Below are 14,443 nucleotides of genomic sequence, written 5' to 3'. Positions count from 1 at the left end.
CAGCCCACTCTATCTGGGACTCCAGCCATAAAAAAATTGGTAAAACCAAAAAGAAAAGATAAAACAAAAAAATATTTTAAATTTCAAACAAACAACTATGTCTGTCTCTCTATCTAAATTTATCTGTGTCTCAATATATGTCTTTGCTTTTAGATAATATAAAGTTAATGAACTCTATTTAAATTCAAGTTCATGTGAACTGAAAAATATTCAATATTAAATGTAATGTTTATTTAAATATAAATATAATTTAAATATAATTGTTTGCTAATCTAATTAAGACATGTCTTAAGTCATCAACATTATATAATACTTTTATTGTGCCTAGGTTTAAGGTAAACTAAATTTGTCAACAAAAAGATAACTCTTTATATATATATATAAATATATAAATGAGATAAAAACTTTAAAATAAACTCTATTAAAAAGAATTAAATTAAATTAAACTCTATTAAATTAAATTAAACTCTATTAAATTAAATTAAACTCTATTAAAAAGATTTTTAAATGTCTAAAATAATCTCTTGGGATTGAGATAACTTAAATTTCTAAAATTATACTAAACTAAATGATAAAAATTTATTAAATAGCTAGATCATTTCCAAATAAAATAAGATTTTAAAACATTAATTACTAAACACTAACTTCCTCTTACAAAAAGTTTTTCTTAAAGAAAAACTAAAGGGATTTTAGACTATCAATAAATATATTACATAATATATGATATATATATAAATATATATTAAAATATATATTATAATGTATAATATAATAAATATATTTACCAATTTATAAAATGCTAATATACAAGACACTTCATGGTTACTAAAAAAATAAGATATATGCTTTTAATAAAAAGGTATAAAAATAACAAATAAAATGATAAATAGAAAAGTATAAAAAAAGTATAACAAAAAAAAATTTTATGACAAATAGATGTAACTCATTGCCTAAACCTTCTTCCTCTTCCTTCTTACATGTCTCAATCGACACAAATTCTTCTTTTATATGGGCCACACCTCTCCGGGGTGAAACTACACAACATGTTATAACCCACTTGTTAGCTTACTTTACAATAATAAAAACACCTAATTCTATAAAAACAGACAATGGCCCTACCTATATTTCTAGACAGTTCAAACAATTTTACATTCATTCTCTATTAAACAGATTACAGACATTCCTTATAATCCACAAACACAAGACATAGTTAAATAAACACATCACACACTAAAACTACAAATAAAAAAATTAAAAAAAGAAAAATACACAAGAACACTTTTATCTTCCTTATCCAGAGCAGACTTTACTAGATTCCAATGCAATATATTCTTTAAGCCTATAACTATTGTTTCTTTTCTTTTTTTTTTTTTGGACACAGGGTTTTCTTAAGAGCTAACCAAGATTTGTAAGGTAATATTAAGCCTATAACTATTGTTAATATAGCTTTATTTGTTTTAAATTTTTTAACTTAACAGGAGGAGATATTTTTACAAAAGCAGAAAAACATTTTGAGGCATTGACTGACACCTCCCTTCCTCTACCCATTTGGTATCGAGACAGATTAACTAATCAATGGAAATCTAGGAAACTAATCTTATAGGGAAAGCGGTATACCTGTATTTCTCCAGATGGATCCAACGAACTCACATGGCTTCCTCCTCGGAAGATTCAACCTAAGGGCGCCCCCAGCATTCAAACTAGAGACAAAATAACAAAAACCCCAAGGGGAAAAAATTTCAATACAAGCCATGACGGCTTTAAAAATTTTCAAAAAACGCCACACTCGACGTCATCGACCTTATGATCTCCCTAGTTAGTTCAGTCGCTCAGACATGTCCGACTCTTTGTGACCCCATGAATCTCAGCACGCCAGGCCTCCCTGTCCATCACAAATTCCCAGAGTTCACTCAAACTCATGCCCATGGAGTCGGTGATGCCATCCAACCATCTCATCCTCTGTCGTCACCTTCTCCTCCTGCCGTCAATCCCTCCCAGCATCAGGGTCTTTTCCAATGAGTCAACTCTTCGCATCAGGTGGCCAAAGTATTGGAGTTTCAGCTTCAGCATCAGTTCCTCCAATGAACACCCAGGACCTATCTCCTTCAGGATGGAATGGTAGGATCTCCCTGCAGTCCAAGGGACTCTCAAGAGTCTTCTCCAACACCACAGTTCAAAAGCATCAATTTTTTGGTGCTCAGCTTTCTTCACAGTCCAACTCTCACATCCACACATGACCACTGGAAAAACCATAGCCTTGACCAAACGGACCTTTGTTAGCAAAGTAATGTCTCTGCTTTTTAATATGCTATCTATGTTGGTCATAACTTTTCTTCCAAGGAGCAAGTGTCTTTTAATTTCATGGCTGCAGTCACCATCTGCAGTGAATTTGGAGCCCCCAAAAATAAAGTCTGACACTGTTTCCACTGTCTCCCTATCTACTTCCCATGAGGTGATGGGACCAGATGCCGTGATCTTAGTTTTCTGAATGTTAAGCTTTAAGCCAATTTTTTCACTCTCTACTTTCACTTTCATCAAGAGGCTTTTTAGTTCCTCTTCACTTTCTGCCATAAGGGTGGTGTCATCTGCATATCTGAGGTTATTGATATTTCTCCCGGCAATCGTGATTCCAGCTTGTGCTTCTTCCAGCCCAGAGTTTCTCATGATGTACTCTGCATATAAGTTAAATAATCAGGGTGACGATATATATCCTTGATGTACTCCTTTTTCTATTTGGAACCAGTCTGTTGTCCCATGTCCAGTTCTAACTGTTGCTTCCTGACCTGCATACAGATTTCTCAAGAGGCAGGTCAGGTGGTCTGGTATTCCCATCTCCTTCAGAATTTTCCACAGTTTATTGTGATCCACACAGTCAAAGGCTTTGGCGTAGTCAATAAAGTAGAAATAGATGTTTTTCTGGAACTCTCTTGCATTTTTGATGATTCAGCAGATATTGGCAATTTGATCTCTGGTTCCTCTGCATTTTCTAAAACCAGCTTGAACATCTGGAAGTTCTCAGTTCACGTATAGCTGAAGCCTGGCTTGGAGAATTTTGAGCATTACCTTACTAGCGTGTGAGATGAGTGCAATTGTGCAGTAATTTGAGCATTCTTTGGGATTGCCTTTCTTTGGGATTGGAATGAAAACTGACCTTTTCCAGCCCTGTGGCCACTGCTGAGTTTCCCAAATTTGTTGGCATATGAGTGCAGCACTTTCACAGCATCATCTTTCAGGATTTGAAATAGCTCAATGGGACTTCCATCACATCCACTAGCTTTGTTTGTAGTGATGCTTTCTAAGGCCCACTTGACTTCACATTCCAGGATGTCTGGCTCTAGGTGAGTGATCACACCATTGTGATTATCTGGGTCATGAAGATCTTTTTTGTACAGTTCTTCTGTGTATTCTTGCCACCTCTTCTTAATATCTTCTGCTTCTGCTAGGTCCATACCATTTCTGTCCTTTATTGAGCCCATCTTTGCATGAAATGTTCCCTTGGTATCTCTAATTTTCTTGAAGAGATCTCTAGTCTTTCCCATTCTGTTGTTTTCTTCTATTTCTTTGCATTGATTGCCGAGGAAGGCTTTCTTATCGCTCCCGGCTATTCTTTGGAACTCTGCATTCAAATGGGAATATCTTTCCCTTTCTCCTTTGCTTTTCACCTCTCTTCGTTTCACAGCTATTTGTAAGGCCTCCTCAGACAACCATTCTGCCTTTTTGCATTTCTCTTCCATGGGGATGGTCTTGATCCCTGTCTCCTGTACAATGTCACGAACCTCCATCCATAGTTCATCAGGCTCTCTGTCTATCAGATCTAGTCTCTTAAATCTATTTCTCACTTCCACTGTATATTCATAAGGGATTTTATTTATGTCATACCTGAATGGTCTAGTGGTTATCCCTACTTTCTTCAGTTTAAGTCTGAATTTGGCAATAAGGAATTCATGATCTGAGCCACAGTCAGCTCCCAGTCTTGTTTTTGCTGACTGTATAGAGCCTCTCCATCTTTGGCTGCAAAGAATATAATCAATCTGATTTGAGTTTGAGAACTCACTGATATCTCCCAGACAGAAGCTTATATTCCAATCTGAGTCCGGATTTTTGCAACTACCACACAGGGAACACCTCTAGATCACCTGGCACTGAAGGAGCAGCTGCTGCAAGGGCGCATGAGGGCCGAGAGGAGCTACTCCACATTCAAGGTCAGGAAGGGTGGCTGTGAGACGATACCCCTTGTCCAAGGTAAGGAGCAGCAGCTCTGCTTTGCTGGAGCAGCCTTGAAGAGATACCCCAAGTCCAAGGTAAGAGATACCCCAAGTCCAAGGTAAGAGAAACCCAAGTAAGACGGTAGGTGTTGAGAGAGGGCATCCGAGGGCAGACACACTAAAACCATAATCACAGAAAACTAGCCAGTCTGATCACAGGAGCACAGTCTTGTCTAACTCGATGAAACTAAGCCATGCTGTGTGGGGCTACCCAAGACCGTCGGGCCATGGTGAAGAGGTCTGACAGAATGTGGTCCACTGGAGAAGGTAATGGCAAACCACTTCAGTATTCTTGCCTTAAGAACCCCATGAACAGTATGAAAAGGCAAAATGATAGGATACTGAAAGAGGAGCTCCCCAGGTTGGAAAGTGCCCAATATGCTACTGGAGATCAGTGGAGAAATAACTCCAGAAAGAATGAAGGGGTGGAGCCAAAGCAAAAACAATACCCAGTTGTGGATGGGACTGGTGATAGAAGCAAGGTCCGATGCTGTAAAGAGCAATATTGCATAGGAACCTGGAATGCTAGGTCCACAAATCAAGGCAAATTGGAAGTGGTCAAACAGGAGATTGCAAGAGTGAACGTTGACATGCTAGGAATCAACAAGCTAAAATGGACTGGAACGGGTGAATTTAACTCAGATGACCATTATATCTACTACTGTGGGCAGGAATCCCTTAGAAGAAATGGAGTAGCCATCATAGTCAACAAAAGAGTCTGAAATGCAGTACTTGGATGCAATCTCAAAAATGACAGAATGATCTCTATTCGTTTCCAAGGCAAACAATTCAATATCACGGTTATCCAAGCCTATGCCCCAACCAGTAATGCTGAAGAAGCCGAAGTCGAATGGTTCTATGAAGACCTACAAGACCTTTTAGAACTAACACCCAAAAAAGATGTCCTTTTCATTATAGGGAACTGGAATGCAAAAGTAGGAAGTCAAGAAACACCTGGAGTAACAGGCAAATTTGGCCTTGGAGTACAGAATGAAGCAGGGCAAAGGCTAATAGATTTTTGCCAAGAGAACGCACTGGTCATAGCAAACACCCTCTTCCAACAACACAAGAGAAGACTCTACACATGGACATCACCAGATGGTCAACACCAAAATCAGATTGATTATATGATCTCCCTACTCGGGGACAAATAAAAACCCTTACTAATCAAGCTGAAAATCTGATTTCTCAGCAGGAAATGCCTCAGAATCCTGAAAATATTTTTGTCGCTATGCTTGCTTTTGAACTTCCCCTCCTCAGGCTGACTTGATTGATCACACTTATTGGGCTTATATACCTAACCCCCCCTTTTATTGTAGGTTATATAATGGACATATTTATGTATCCACTAATGTATCCACTAATGACAATATCCATTGTATCCACTAATGACTTAACACATATGCCCCCTCCTTGGAACTTGGAAGGGCCCTCTCATTCTGAGGAAAAAAGAAGACTAATTAACGTTCCTCTAGGCTATGAAATCCTTCCTTTATGCATCGGCCCAACAAAATTATGCATTAATGTTAATCAACAAACATGGGTTTTTGTCCTGCCTCCAAAAAAGAACTTCCACACATTGCCTGCACAGTTTACTGCCCTGTCCTTTTATGAAAACCATGTCAACTCAAAGAAAAGGACAAAAGTTAGGATGTAAGGGGTTTACTTATCTTTATAATATACTTTAAATATACTCTTGTTTATTGAGATAAATGTCAAGCTAAATCAGGGAAATTAATGTTTATGGCCAATTACACCATTGTTGATTGGGGACCCCATGGTATATGGTTATCTAACTGCTCAGATGATATTAACAGCACTGTGTGTGACTATGCTACTCAAGTAGCATGGAAAGTTACTAACAATACAATGGAGCATTACCATGAAAAGGACTTCTTGGCTGGCGTGACAGCAAAATGGCACCTTCTCGCCCCCAAATCGTCCTCGATAAACAGATTGGGCCTAAACAATGGGACATCTGGAAACTTGCTGTGAGCACCGAAGAACTTGAGACTTGGACTGGACATTTCAGAGGGACCAGTTGTAGTCATAGTAACTATTTCTTTCATTATAATCAATCATATTTCATCCAAGCTTGTGTTCCCCTTCCGTTTGTTTTAGCTATAGAGAGTTTACAATTCAATAAAACTTTACATTCTATAACTTGTATAAATTACAAATTATATACTTGTCTTAAGTCTTTTGTTTCCTTAAGAAATGAATCCCTTTTGATTCTTCAATCTCGACGTAGTCTGTGGTTACCAATAAATCTCCAGCAGCCCTGGGAAGAAGGTCCCATGGCTGGACTTGCTTCCCGGTTACTTACTAAACTGCTCCAGCGATCTAAACGATTCATTGGATGGCTGATTCTTGACATTTTGGGATTAATAGCTATTTGCACCACTGCTGCTGTCGCTGGTGTTGCTTTACAAACTTCAATTCAAACACATAATTTTATCCAAAATTGGATTAACGATGCTCATCCTAAGTAGGCCACTCAGGCTCAGATAGATGAGGATATTCAAGATGAAATACAGTAACTAAAAACAGCCATCAAGTGGGTTGGAGCTCAATTAATAGATGTACAAAAACAGGTGGTACTAAAATATGATTGGAATTCTACTCAATTTTGTGTTACTCCTGTTCAATTCAATCATAGTGCCTACAACTGGGAACAAATCAAATTTCATTTACAAAACATACATGATAATGCATCTCTGTACAACTATTACAAAAAGAAATCTTTGAAACCTTTTCTAAAAATCTGCCCTCTTCCACTAATTTGAAAACTTTAGCTAAACAACTAGCTGATCAATTATCTGGGCTAGACCCACACAGATGGTTTTAGAACATTACTCACAGCATCGGATCTGGAACTGTAACTTTGGTGATTGTCTTGACAATTATATTTCTTGTTTACCGTTGCCTTTATACAAAAATTGTTAAAACTGTATAAACTCAAATGGTCAAGACCCTTTTTACAAATATAATAAATAAATAAGGGGATAAAACGAATTGGGAAGTGTTTCCTACTTCCTTGTTTTCTAAAGGAGTTTGTATGGGATGGGTTTTTACTTGTAAAATGTCTTATAGAATTCATCAGTGAAGCCTCTTGGGCCTGGGGTTTTCTTCTCGGCGAGTTTTTGTGTGTGTTTTTAAAACAGGAACGCAGTGTTATTGTTACAGATCCGTTGAATACAACTTATTAAGGGGAGATGCTGCAGGAGGTCACGGAGGCCGGAGAGGATCAGGGCGGTGCCTTTCGGGCTCTGTCCTGGAGGGGCTCAGGTTGCCGCCACCGAAGCGGCTGGGCTGATGGAAAGCTGGCTGCTTGTGGAGGCCTCGGGGTTTCACCAGCAGCTCCTGGATGAAGCCCTCTGTGGAGTTCATGCACGACTTTAGAAGATCCCTCGATGTTCCGGCTTCTCTCCTCTTCGCTCACTAGTTTCAACAATTCAGTACGTTGACCTCATTGTCTGCCTCCCTGCACTGTACAACTCCTCCAAGCGCCCGTCGATCCACTTCTCCACGTCCAGGCTTAGCCGCAGCTCCAGCCGGTCATATTTTACCGCAACGTGCACGCGTCGCGCAGCGACCCCCAGCCCCCGGAGCTGCCCCCGCCCCCACCCCGAGCCCCGGCCAGCGCTAAAGACTGCCCCTTGCTCAGCATCCGCTCGCCCAGCCGCTGAACTGCTAGGAGGTCCTAGCACGGCCCCCGCGCCGCACTGTGCGCCCGGGGCACCTCTTACGGGTCGTGGCCTTTTTGGGCAAGTTTTAAATTACACATTCAATTTTTGACATTAATAAAGGGCTATCCAAACTTCCTGTTTCTTTTTGTGCCAGTTTAAGTAGTTTTTGTCTTTGAGAGAACTAGTCCTTTTCATCTAGATTGCCCAATTTTTTGGCATAAGGTTAATTATAATACCTGATTCCCTTACTATTCTTTTAGTATTTGTAGAGACTATTATGATGTCCCCACTTTCATTCCTAATATTAATATTTTATGTCTTCTTTTTTTTTTCCTTTGTCAGTTTAGCCAAAAGCTTATCAATTTTGCTGACATTTTAAAAGAACCATTTTGGCTTTATTGATTTTTCACTATTGTTGGCCTATGTTCTATTTCATTAATTACCGCACTTGTCTTTATAATTTCCTTCCTCACTTACTTTATGTTCCAACTTGTATTTTGTTATATAATTTCTTGAGGTAAGGTCACAGGTCATTGGCTTTAGGTTTTTCTTAGTACTCTTGCCTGGAAAATCCCATGGAGGGAGGAGCGTGGTAGGCTACAGTTCACGGGGTCGCAGAGTCGGACATGACTGAGCGACTTCACTTCACTTCACTTCTTTCTAATATAAGCATTTAAAGATGTGAATTTTCCTCTTATTTAGCTGCATCTCACAAAATATTAGGGCTTCCCAGGTGGTGCTAGTGGTAAAGAACCCACTTCCAATGCAGGAGACATAAGAGACGTGGATTCAGTCCCTGGATGGGAAAGATCCCTGAGGGGGGACGTAGCAAACAACTCCAGTAGTCTTGCCTGGAAAATTCCATGGACAGAGGAGCCTGGCAGGCTACAGTCCACGTGGTCTCAAAGAATCAGACAGGACTGAGCAACTTAGCACAAAATATTGTAATTTTAATGTTATTTTATAAAAGATTAAAATATTTTTCAATTTCCCATGTGATTTTTTTTTTTTTTTTGGCTCATGGATTATATAGAAGTGTTTTTTCATTTCCAAATGTTTCAGGTTTTTCAGGTTATAGTTACTGAGCTCTGATATAATTCCACTGTGGCAGAGAATATAGTCTGTATAATTTCAATCCTTTTAATTTTATTGCTTAGCACCTTGTGTATTACATATACTCGAAGTAAGTAGTCAGCCATTCTGTGATGCAACATCCTGCAAATATCAATTAAGTCAAAGTTTAATAGTGTGGTTCAGATCCTCTACATCTGTTGATTTTATGTCTGGTTCTACCAATTGGTGAGGGAAGGGTGTTAAAACCTCCAATTATGTATGAAGCTTTGTCGGTTCTCCCTTTGCTTAATTTTTTTAATGGTAGAAAAGGCAGAAAAGGGAATGAATACCAGATGGAACACAATGAAAGCAAAGGGTGATGCAGTAGACTTAAATCCAAACATTTCAGTTATCAACTATATACAAAAGGATCAAATTCTATGATTAAAGACAGAGATTTCTGATTAGTTTGTTTAAATGACCCAACTTTATATATATGAGACACACTTTAAATATAAGAACACAGATAAGTTGAAAGTAAAAGGATAGAAAGAGATATATCACACAAACAGAAACAGTAAGCACAGAAAGCCGGAGTGGTTATATTCACATTCAAGACAAGGAGAACTCTCAGAGATAAACAGGGACATTCTATAATAATGGTGAATTCATCAAGAGACAGGGCTTCCCAGGTGGAGCTAGTGGTAAAGAGTATGCCTGCCAAAGCAGGAGACATAAGGGACAAAGGTTTGACCCCTGGGTCAGGAAGATCCCCTGGAGGAGTAAATGGTACCCTACTCCAGTATTCTTGCCTGAAAAATCCCATGGACAGAGAGGCCTGGTGGGCTACAGTCCAAGGGGTTGCAAAGAGTCAGACCCAACTTGAGAGTCTGAGCATACAGCACAAACATCAAGAGACAATTATAAATGTGTATGTGCCCAATATCACAGCTTTAAAATCCATGAAACAATATTTGACAGAACTAAAAGAAGGAAGAGACAAACCAACAGTCACAATTGGAGATTTTAACTTTCAATACCTTAAGAAGAACAAGACAAAAAATTAGTAAGGATACGGAGTTCTAATCTATAGTATTAATTCTTTTGATCTAAATGTCATATACAGAATATGATGCCTAACAACCGCAGAGTGAAATTTATTTGCAAGCACACATGAAACTAAGAGTATATTTGTTGTTGTTCAGTCACTAATTCGTGTCCAACTCTTTGTGACTGCATGGACTGCAGTGTGCCAGGCTCGCCTGTCCCTCACTGTCACTCAGAGTGTGCTCAAACTCATGTCCATTGAGTCAGTGATCCTATCTGACCATCTCATCCTCTATTGCCCCCTTCTCCTCCTACTCTCAACCTTTCCTAGCATCAGGGTCTTTTCCAATGAGTAAGCTCTTTAGATCAGGTGGCCAAAGTACTGGAGCTTCAGCTTCAACATCAGTCCTTCTAGTGAGTATTCAGGGCTGATTTTCTTTAGGATTGACTGGTTTGATCTTGCAGGAAAGGGACTCTCAAGAGTCTTCTCCAAAGTGACAGACTTCCTCCGGTTGCCTCATTTTACCAAACGGCGAACTGCATGGAGAGAGGAAGAGCAGAAGAAGGCTCAAGACATTGAAACTCTGAAGAAATTCCTTCTGAACAAAAAGCCTCACGTGGTGACAGTTGCAAGAGAGAACAGGATGCCCAGATGTTGATTGAGGATATGAAGCGCATCGTGCATGAGCTGGACCAGGGTCAGCAGCTGTCCTCTATTGGGGTGGAGCTGATTGACAACGAGTTGGCCATCCTCTATATGAACAGCAAGAAATCAGAGGCAGAGTTCCGGGATTACGCTCCTGTGCTGAGACAGGCCGTCTCCCTGGCCCGGCGTATCCAGGACCCTCTAATTGAGTTTGCCCAGGTGTGCAGCTCAGATGAAGATATCCTATGCCTCAAGTTTCACCCCTTGCAGGAGCATGTGGTGAAAGAAGAGCTACTCAATGCCCTGTACTGTGAATTCATCAACCGAGTCAATGAGGTTGGAGTTGATGTCAACCGTGTCATTGCCCACCCCTACGGCCAGGCCTTGATTCAGTATTTCTGTGGCCTGGGACCTCGAAAAGGGACCCATCTCCTGAAGATTCTGAAACAGAACAACACCAGGCTCAAGAGCCAGACTCAGCTGGTCACCATGTGCCACATGGGTCCCAAAGTCTTCATGAATTGCGCTGGCTTCCTCAAGATTGACACTGCCTCCCTAGGGGACAGCACTGACTCATATATTGAAGTCCTTGATGGTTCCTGAGTTCACCCTGAGACTTATGAGTGGGCCAGGAAGATGGAAGTGAATGCTCTAGAATATGATGAATCAGCTGAGGATGCCAACCCTGCAGGAGCCCTTGAAGAAATCTTGGAAAACCCAGAGCGACTCAAGGACCTAGACCTTAATGCCTTTGCAGAAGAACTGGAGAGGCAGGGCTACAGTGACAAACACATCACACTGTACGACATCTGAGCGGAGCTGAGCTGTCGATATAAGGACCTCGGGACAGCCTACTGCTCTCCCAACACAGAGGAAATCTTCAATATGTTAACCAAAGAAACACCAGAGACCTTCTACATTGGAAAGCTCATTATCTGCAACGTCACTGGCATTGCCCACAGGCGTCCACAGGGTGAGAGCTATGACCAGGCAATCCGCAATGATGAGACGGGGCTGTGGCAGTGCCCTTTCTGTCAACAGGACAATTTCCCGGAACTAAGCAAGATCTGGAACCACTTTGACAGTGGTTCATGCCCAGGCCAGGCCATCGGTGTCAAAACACGGCTAGACAATGGTGTCACTGGCTTCATCCCCACCAAATTCCTCAGTGACAAAGTGGTAAAGCGGCCAGAGGAATGAGTGAAGATGGGAATGACTGTTCATTGCGGCATCATGAAGATTGACATCGAGAAGTTTAGTGCAGACCTGACCTGCCGCACCTCGGACCTCATGGATAGGAACAATGAGTGGAAGCTGCCCAAGGATACCTACTATGACTTTGATGCTGAAGCAGCAGACCACAAGCAGGAGGAGGACCTGAAGCAGAAGCAGCAATGGACCACATATATCAAGCGGGTGACTGCACACCCGTCCTTCCATAATATTATTTTAAGCAAGCAGAAAAAATGATGGAAACCATGGACCAGGGTGACGTGATCATCCAACCAAGCAGCAAGGGTGAGAATCACCTGACAGTGACCTGGAAGGTCAGTGACGGCATCTACCAGCACATGGATGTGCGGGAAGAGGGCAAGGAAAATGCCTTCAGCCTGGGAGCCACCCTGTGGATCAACAGTGAGGAGTTTGAAGACTTGGATGAGATTGTTGCCTGCTATGTTCAGCCTATGGCATCCTTTGCCCAGGATCTTCTAAACCACAAATATTATCAGGACTGCAGCAGTGGGGACCGTAAGAAATTAGAGGAGCTGCTCATCAAAACTAAGAAGAAGCCCACCTTCATTCTCTATTTCATCTGTGCCTGCAAGGAACTGCCTAGAAAGTTCCTACTGGGATACCAGCCCCAGGGTAAACCCAGGATAGAATATGTCACTGTGACTCCAGAAGGATTCTGGTACCAGGGCCAAGTCTTCCCCACTGTGAACGGCCTTTTCAGATGGTTTAAGGATCACTATCAGGATCCTGTACCAGGCATCACCCCCAGTAGCAGCAGCAGGACCTGAACACCTGCTTTTATCAATGCTACCCCAGCCAACATCAACCTTGCAGATCTGGCGCGGGCTGTGAACACCCTGCCCCAGAACATGACCTCACAGATGTTTAATGCCATTGCTGCCGTGACAAGTTGGGGCCAGAACCCTAATGCCACCCCAACACAGTGGGCCTCCAGCCAGTATGGCTATGGTGGCAGCAGAGGGGGCAGTAGCGCTTACCACATATTCCCAACACCAACCCAGCAGCCAGTGGCCACACCACTAATGACCCCCAGCTACTCCTACACAACACCCAGCCAACCCATCACCACGCCACAGTACCACCAGCTGCAGGCCAGCACCACCCCACAGTCGGCCCAGGCCCAGCCCCAGCACTCCTCCGGCTCCTGGCAATGCAGCAGCAGCCAAAGTCCAACAGCCATGCAGCCATCAACTGGGGCAAGATGGTGGAGCAGTGGCTACAGGAGGAGGCGGAGTGGCAGAAACAGAAGCAGCGGCTGATCCCTCGACCCTCCCCTAGCCCTATGATCGAAAGCACCCTCATGTCTACTGCTGGTGATGCCACCCCACTCCTGGACAAGATGGATCAGTAGGGCGCCTGCTCCTAGGACTCTGGTTACCTCTGAGGCTGGGAGAGACCTGGCTGCCCACTGCCTCACTCCCTGCCCCTCCTTTTCTGTCCATAAAGTGGCGTGAATTGACGTTCTCTTTGGTGGTCAGCCTGGATGGATGGGCAACAGGCTGGATGGCCTTGCGAACTTGAGCTCAGTGTGCACTAGGCAACAATCCTCCCCTCCAGGCCCTCACTGACCGCCTGTCCTGGGACCAGGCTGGGAGCAGCGTATGGCAGGGAGGAAGGAGAGAAAGAAGAAGGTGAGAGCAGTTTTGTGCTCTTCTCCCTACAAGCCATTTTGAGCCTCTGCCCTCCCCTGACTCTGGGCTGCAGCGGGGCCAAGTTCAGCACACGAGTCTCCCTGCATTCGTGGGGAGAGGGATGCTATTTATTCAGTTTGGGACAGGAGGGCGAGAAGGGCGAGTGCTTCCACCTTGGTGCCAACAGCGGGGTGGCCGTCGACGCAGGATGACGAGGGATGTAGGGGAGCAGTGTTGACCTGCCCAGCCCCAACCTGGCTCCCCTCACCCCTTGCTGCCACCGCTTCCTGCCTGTCATTTGAATAAACAGTGTTTCTACAGAGCAAAAAAAAAAAAAAAAAAAAAGAGTCTTCTCCAACACCACAGCTCAAAAGCATCAATTCTTCAGTGCTCAGCCTTCTTTATGGTTCAGCTTTCACATCTGTACATGACTACTGGAAAACCATAGCTTTGATTAGATGGACCTTTGTTGGCAAAGTGATGTCTCTGCTTTTTAATATGCTGTCTAGGCTTGTCATAGCTTTCCTTCCAAGGAGCAAATGTCTTTTAATTTCATGGCTGCAGTTAGTGTTCACAGTGGTTTTGGAGATCCAAGAAAATAAAGTCTGTTAAAGCTTCCACTTTCCCCCTTCTAATTGCCATGAAGTGATGGAACTGGACATCATGATCTTAGTTTTCTGAACGCTGAGTTTTAAGTCAGCTTTTTTATTCTCTTCTTTCACCCTTATCAAGAGGCTCTTTAGTTCCTCTTGTCTTTCTGCTGTTAGAGTAGTATCATCTGAATATCTAAGGTTGCTGATATTTCTCCCTGCAATCAGCTTATCATTCATCCAGCCTGGCATTTCAGATGATGTACTC

At 42.2% G+C, this 14,443-nt stretch overlaps 1 pseudogene; it reads left to right on the top strand.

The window, feature by feature from the left end:
• Positions 1–9,666: 9,666 nt before the first annotated feature.
• Positions 9,667–13,305, top strand: LOC110150451 (transcription elongation factor SPT6 pseudogene; annotated as a pseudogene).
• The last annotated feature ends 1,138 nt before the right edge of the window (positions 13,306–14,443 follow it).

Source organism: Odocoileus virginianus, chromosome 4, assembly GCF_023699985.2.
Source record: "Odocoileus virginianus isolate 20LAN1187 ecotype Illinois chromosome 4, Ovbor_1.2, whole genome shotgun sequence".
Lineage (NCBI taxonomy): Eukaryota > Metazoa > Chordata > Mammalia > Artiodactyla > Cervidae > Odocoileus > Odocoileus virginianus.
Note: the sequence above shows the minus strand (reverse complement) of the source record. Positions and strands in the feature narration are given on the sequence as shown.